This window comes from Mastigoproctus giganteus, chromosome 10 (genome assembly GCF_048544385.1).
Source record: "Mastigoproctus giganteus isolate SK-2022 chromosome 10, ASM4854438v1, whole genome shotgun sequence".
NCBI lineage: Eukaryota > Metazoa > Arthropoda > Arachnida > Uropygi > Thelyphonidae > Mastigoproctus > Mastigoproctus giganteus.
The window spans coordinates 116,330,196-116,338,117 of NC_143584.1; positions in this window are offsets into that span (position 1 = coordinate 116,330,196).

The following is a 7,922-nucleotide window of genomic DNA, read 5'->3' on the forward strand; positions in this document are numbered from 1 at the left end:
TAAAGATAAGAATTGAAAAAGCGACCAAGATGAAATAACATTGCGGTGTCTTTCACAATTTCAGTGTCATCATCAGAGGTCATCCACCGAAATTATGAAAAAGACAGCAATGTTCTTGCTTCTGTTTCCGACATACTCTGTATGCTATGGTGCACGTGTATGGTTGCCACGTATTACGAGGGCAAATTTAGATTCTGAATTTTGCAGTAAGATTATAAGGGAATGTGCCAATAAAAGTGGTTATAATACGTTGTGCATACACATCATGGATGACCTTACAGAAGCAAGTGAAAAGAATTGAAAAAACTGGATAGACTAAAGAAGTAAGGAATATCGGTATAGACAGGAAGAAAGGGACTTACCGTTACTTTGTAAAACTAACCAAAAGACCAAGATGGCGGGGTGCAGGTATATTTATGTGTGGGTACGCTAGCGGCTCCTAGCGTTAGGTGTGAAAAAAATGTTGTTATGGTGTCTGTATAGATTGAAATGAAATGGATGGTGATGATGAGCTAGGTTAAATACAAACTGCCCAGGATAGTTAAGAAATATAATAGCTGACAAAGTAGCCGTAAAAAGCAGCTAAACAATGTTAAGGCAAAAAATAGATTGGGTAAAGTTAGAAAGTAGTGTCCCGCTATTGCGTTCGGTAGACTAATGGCTCGCAGGACATAAGACGTAGTGGCTAGTAAAGCAAAAAGATGAATGAAGTAAAGATAAGTAGTTGTGCTCGGGTAGTTCGGGGTTGCAAACCCGTTCCCATAGTTAGGACCCTGAACGAAGGTCTGGGAGTGAGTGCATCATGTATTTAAGGTCAGTTGTGTGAAAAATGTGCTAGGAATATAATGAAATGAAAGTTAAAATTAAATATGATTACATAGATTATGATTACAATTGGTGGGTACAAGTTTATAGACTGTAAGACACCACAGAGGCCTAGTGTATTGTATATACACTATTTACATACTTGATGTGTATGGGTTTTTTTATTAATTAAAGATTATGCTGTTTATATTAATGTCCCATAGTTTTTTTATGCTTTATGATGTTAAGGCTTTACAGAAGTGGTAGCGAAGATATGCTTTAGGAAAATGGTTGTTTATTAGTTTTTTGTATAGTATCGATAGTTGTTTCCTTATTGCTGCAAATGGTTGCTATTCTGATGCTTTGCGCTAGTATAACGTTAGCATGTACTCCTCTGGAAATATTGAAATTCCATTGTGTGATGTTGACTATATTAAAGTTGAATGCATTACGTTTGTTGTACAGGTTGATGGTAGCTTTGTTGTTTATAAATGTAATTTCTAGATCTAGCAAATGGGCTGTAGTATCATTGTTGTTTGTTTTATCTAGTATGAGTTCATTGGGGTATAAGTGTCCATAATCTTTGGTGAAATTAGGGCAGTTGATAACTAATGAGGTCATCTATATATCTGTAGAGGTTAAGGTCCTGTGGAAATGAGTTTTCAGACCAATAGAGATATAGGTTAGCTATTATGCATGAAGCAGGACTACCCATGGGTGTTCCGTTAGTTTGTTGATATACTGTTTTGCCATCGTATACAAAGTTATTGGAGATATCGGAGTTAGTTATTGGAGTATCTCCAATAACTTTGTATATATATATATATATATATATATATATACATAAAAGAAAGAAAGTAGCATCACTACTTTCTTTCTTTATGTATTTATTTATTATTATAATTTCTTTTTTTAGGAGCACCGCTACTTTCTTTTATTTGTTTATTTATTAAATTAATTTTTTTATGAGCACCACTTCTTTCTTTCTTTCTTTTTTTTTTTTGTTTATTAATTTATTTTGGCTTTTTTTTTTTTTGCTTTTTTTTTGGAGCACCACTACCTTCTTCTATTTACTTATTTTTATTTATTTATTATTATTATTTATTTTTTAATTTTTATTTATTTTTTATTATTATTATTTATTTTTTTTGTATTATTTTAATTATACATGTTTTATATTATTTTCTTCTGCTTCATTTTTATTCATTCGTTTCCATATCCAGCACCATGGGTGATCGTTGTTTTTTTGTTTTTTTTTTCCCTCTGGAATGGGCCCCCAGAGGATCCTGGCCTACCTTTTGGCAACATCAGGTGGGTCAGAGTCTCTCTCTTGAGACAGTACGTTCTTTACATGGACAAGCCCACCTTCTCGTGGTGTGGACGAGCACCCAGAATCATCTTTCCAGGTGACTGATGCTTCTGGCCTCCAATAGGCCAGAACAATTTTTTTTTTTTTTTTTTTGTCTGATGCTACATAAGCTCATACGCTTGCTTTCTTGCATCACATGCCACTATTACTACTATTACTATTACTACAAACTTTAAAAAGGACTTTGTGAGACGAATAAATAACACCATTCTTCACACTAGTAGCCTATGAGGTAAAATCGATTGTACAGTATACTCAAACAGTGACAGTTTGTTATTCAGTTATTCTTTGCCCCAGTCTGAAAAATGTAGATTGCAGACATATAATAAATCAAGTGTGAGAAATAAATTTTTTAATTTTGGATATCTATCGTCTGGACACCCCATATTTAAGTGAGCTACGATGTGAGGATCCGTAGTTATTTTTCGAAGCCAAAAGGGGTCTGCGAGCAAAAAAGCTTGAGAAACACTGATCTAAAGTCTTCTAAAGGTTGAGAAACACTGAATTTAAATTTAAAATATATACATTTTAAATTATGAACAGAAAGAAAAAACATTGGGGATGCTCATGCAAGTGGTTGAAAATTTTATATTTGTGAGATAGAAAAAAGTATATATATATATTATAAATGGGTAAATGCACTGATTTGTATAGACAGTGATTCAATATTTAAAAACAACTACAGGAACTCCCAAACTTACGTAAGGGTTGCGTTCCGCGGAACGCTACACAAGTCGGATTTAACGTAAGTCGGAATTTCCCCCATGTTGGTGCAACACTTGCAACTGTGCTCGCTGAATTGATTGAAACAAAAAAGAAATGTTCGACGAACATGTAAATAGAATTATTTATTGTATTTATTCATATTTTATCTCATGTGCAGGAAAAATTACAACAGCGTGCTATTTAAAAAAATTTCAAAATTATAAAATTACAAAAAAAAGAGAGGAGACAAACATAATGTCAATAAGTTTTACCTCTCGAGCATCGTTGCCAGAATCGACGTCTTCAGCTGATAAGTAAAATAAATAAAATAAATTTTCTGTTTATACTCCGGGACGACCAAACGGTCAGAGGAGTTCACAAGATAGACAGAATACAAGAAACAGCACCGTATTCAGCAGTCACGGGCTTGAACCCCGGTCACTCAAGGCAAGTGTACTTATGCACGCGCGCGCCTAACCACTAGGTTACGGCGGCCTCTACTAAGTACGCCGCGCGGAGGTTGAGGGCTGTGGAGATTTAGAAGGGGTCAGCCCCTCAACCTTATGAAAGAATATAATAAAGGATGACTGAACGGTGGCTTTTTTCTTTTCATCGTAGATTTCTTTGTAGCAAGCAAGCATATCATTTACCCCTCTGTTAACTTTTAAGAATCGTTCGCTGTCAGGATCCATCTTCTCAAACCTCGCCATTGCCCATGCAATTTCACGAAATGCCATTGCCATCTCTCTGGTGATGCAGCGTCTCGACTCCTCATTTGGTTCATCTTGAGCTTCGTCAGCATTTTTTTCTTTCATTATTGCTGCCTGCAAGTCAATAAGTTCTTCGTTAGATAATTCCTTCTCTTCTTCCTCTATTAACTCCTTCACATCTCTGGCATCGACCTCCACTGAAGTAGCTCTGCAACCTGTACTCTGCAACCTGTACAATCTTATCTGTAACCTCTTCATATGATTTGTCTTTTTCAAATCCTTCGAAGCCTTTTACGTGTCGTGAGCATATTCTATCATGCGCCATTTAAATAACTTTTAGTAATTTCCGCCCAGGCCTTATTAATGTTTAAGAGGACGTGGTAAATATTGTAAGATTTCAAAAAATCTCTTAACGTAAAATTTTTCTCATCGTCTATTGCAGACAATGCCTGAGCAAATGTGCGTAAATTGTATGCTTTTATATTCGAAATAACATCCTGATCCATAGGTTGGATGAGTGAAGTCGTGTTTGGCGGTAGAAATATCACTCTCACGTTCGAAATGAAATCGTCTAGATGCGTAGAATCTCCAGGAGCATTATCTAATAGAAGCAAAATCTTGAAAGGAACATCGTTGTCTTTACAATATTTTTCAACTTCGGGAATGAAGCAGCATTTAAACCAATCCTCAAAGAGAGATATTATTATCCATGCTCTCTGAGTCGATCGGAAATGCACTGATAGTGTGGCTTTATTGATGCTCTTAAATGCACGAGGATTTCCAGAATGGTACAAAACAGTGGTTTTAATCTGTAATCTCCCGCTGCATTAGCCCCAAGCAAGAGCGTGGCCCTATCTTTTGACGCCTTGAAGCATGGCATTGTATTTTCCTCTTTGGCACTGTATGTTCGATCCGGCATTTTTTTTTTTTTTTTTTTTCCAATACAGAGCAATCTCGTCAACGTTAAAAATTTGCTGCGTTTGAATAGCCGCCTTCATCAATAATTTATTCCAACACATCCCAAAATTTCTCTGCAGCTGCAGAATCGACACTGGCAACTTCACTGCATATTTTAACGTTGTGGAAACCAGCGCGTTGCTTGAACCTATTAAACCACCCTTGGCTTGCCACGAACTTGGGTTGGGGTTCGCCGTACTTATCCTTAATATCTTTATAACTACTTGTTGCTTTTGCTTGAATGGTCATTAGACTCAGGGGCACTCGCTTCTGAAACTGATTTTCCATTCATATTATTAACAGCTGTTCCATCTTCGATATAGCACCTGAACGCTGTTTTGTGATCACTGTTGATTTTAAGTGCGTTGATCCTTTGACGTGTTCTTTTTATATGCGCGCTGTCCTTTAAAACAGTATTCACTGTTGAAGCAGCGAGACCTAATTCCCTTGCAATAGATGACAAACTTTGTCCTGCTTCGTACTTCTTAATCATTTTCGTCTTCATTTCTAAATCAATTTTGTTTCGTTTCCTGGCACAACCACCACTTGCACTTTTCGTTGGTCGCTTTCCCTTCATCATTGTAATACGTAAATAGGAATGAAGAGAAGATTCTGAAAATTTGTTTTTTATATGATTGAAGATTTCAGTCAAGGGGAACGCATTTCACCATAATAACGTAAAAACCCACACAATTGCAGTTATCGATATTATCGCAAATGCAATAAGATCGAGTTTGCTACCCGTTTATAATAGATTGCGATAACAGAAAAGCCCAATAAACCGGAAAGTACAAATTGTTTTTATTGTTTTATGGTCGAGACCTCCAGAAACGGCTTTAGAAATATATCACAAAGGCGTTCAAAACTGATTCTTAGAATGGAACATATGATAACGATGAAAGGGTAGTGCAATTTCCGAATTACAAAAAAAAAAAAAAAAAATCGTGTTATATTGGGTTCACATTACGATATTTTCACGATGCAAAATAGGTTTCCACGATTTTTTTTAAAGTTTGCACCGGCCAACAAAAACTTATGTAAAGTCGGATTTGCGTAAATCGAATAATACGTAAGTTGGGTAGTTCCTGTATTATTAACGAGAGTCTGAATGTTGCAATGTGGAGATGATTAGTATTTCCACGTAGTATGTCTACATCTGATTGCTGTATATCCAACAAATAAATATCATGTAAAACAGCATGGCTTTATTTTTAACAGGTAAAGTATGTATGTTTTGTTAAGTTAAATTGTTTGTGCTGAAAAGCTCTTTGAGAATGCATGTGTACTGATAACCTGCAGATGAGGAAGCGCTATCATTACGGATGCGGATAGACTTTCGAGGGGTTCAATGAATCACACATGACTCATCAGGGGAAAAAGCTTAGATAGGAGGGAAGTTTAAGTATCTGTCTTCAATAATCGAATATGGTGATGACGTCGCAAATAGCAAATATAAATAAGTAGCCAGCAGCACACTACAGATAATTTAAAATTTCATTTAGCTATATATCTAAGTTAATTTTACATAAATTCATTCTTTATTTAATTTATAATAAATAATCTTTATTAGAAATGAACTATACATGTTATTTTTTACAGTATTATCCATGACTACTTTTTGCTCGTCATGGCAATAGGCCAAGTGTCTTGCATCTAGTAGAAGGAAATTAATAATTAAAATTAGGGAGTAGTGTAGCAACCTTATAACAATTTATCATCAGCCATTTTTATTGCTGTCGGACCACATCGAGTTGGAAACACTATTTCGTACAACTTGATATTTCGTCATTCTGGTTTATTGAACATAATTCCTTGTTTTGGTTCGTTCTAGTTTATTGAATATGTTTGTACAAGTTCGTGCAAACGCATCATATCAGTACGCAAAAATATACTCTGAATAAACTCTGAGTAAAAAAATAAACTCTGAATTAGCAAAAATATGCAAAAGCGACATCGTTTAAGTTATATCTCATATTGTGAATACCTTCACAATGAGTTGCCACGATATTGCACTACTTCGAATAAGTAACGCTTCACTAAAGGAGAAGACTGGTGTTACTTATTCTCAGCGGATACCGCCGCCACCTTTAAAAAAAACAGTGCTTCGAATAATATGTGTGGTATATTTATTATTGCTTTGAAGACATAAAGGCTTTCATGGAACCATTCTTCCAAATTTGAGCAGTATTTCAGCAGTAAATGGAAGATTCACTCCGTGAACAGTTGTTTTAACTTTAAGATATATTTCTTTTCGTGTCCTTTACTAAATTATGCAGGTTTATTACCTGTCCTATAGAGTTTTTGGATTATTGTAAGTGCCCTACTCAGTGAGAAACGATAGCAAAAAAAAGTTTAGGCGATTCTTTAATATCATAGCTTGAACTTGAAGATGGAGGAGGAACGTGCCGCTCAAAAAAATCTAAGATATTTGGGGCGTTTTTTACTAGCATTGTGCTTCTGTTTTCCTCCATTCCTTAGCCTTTTTTGAAAACCCACCGTAACGTAAAAATTTTGACTAATTCTGACGCCTTTCATTCCTCCCTTCTCTTAGCTAATTTAATCTCCAAAATATAGAGTTGCGAATTATCTTGCTCTATTTAATCTTTCAACAAACTCTTTCAAATCGGAACATCTGTAAATTTCTCTCAAAAAAGAAAGAGGCCTTTTGATATTAGCTCTCTTTGGGTTGTACCCTCCTTGCTACAGTTGACTTTCACAAAAACCTTGGAGTTCTTTTTGACTCCAAATTTAATTTTGTTCCTCATATTATTTAATTATCGCCCTTGTAGGTAGCAGAGTGAATACAATCACCATCCTCCCCACAAGTCTTTTCCTAGTGGAAAAGATCTGAGTTCGAATCCCATCAATGACGTGAGCAATTTTTGAGTACTTTTCCATAAGTCGAATTTTCACTTCCCGAAACTAGGGTATTTAGTGTAGCAAACAGCAAATCAACCACAGAACACATGCAATTTAAAGACAAATTATACACGACACAGGTTCTTAAACTTTTTTTTATCCGCGACTCCTTTTCATAAGAAATTATTAGCGAACCCTGGCAGTACTGGTAGCGACCCCTGGCAGCATTCAATGAGATTTGTTGTTTGTTTGTTATTTGGTTTCTAGGAGCATTAGCAACTAAAGCCATATTGCTCCGGGATATGCGGTAGTCATTCCCTGACCTTTCTGCATCCTCCGTATTTGGTGGTCACGGGCTCGAACCCCGGTCTAATTAAGAAGCGTGTGCTACGCACTGCTGCTCCTTCCCACCTGGCTACGGAGGCGCCATTCAATGAGATGTTGTACCTCTTATGTACACTGAAGGGGTTCTACACTCACTTTTTTACGATACCACTGCGCTTGTAGCACAGCGGTAT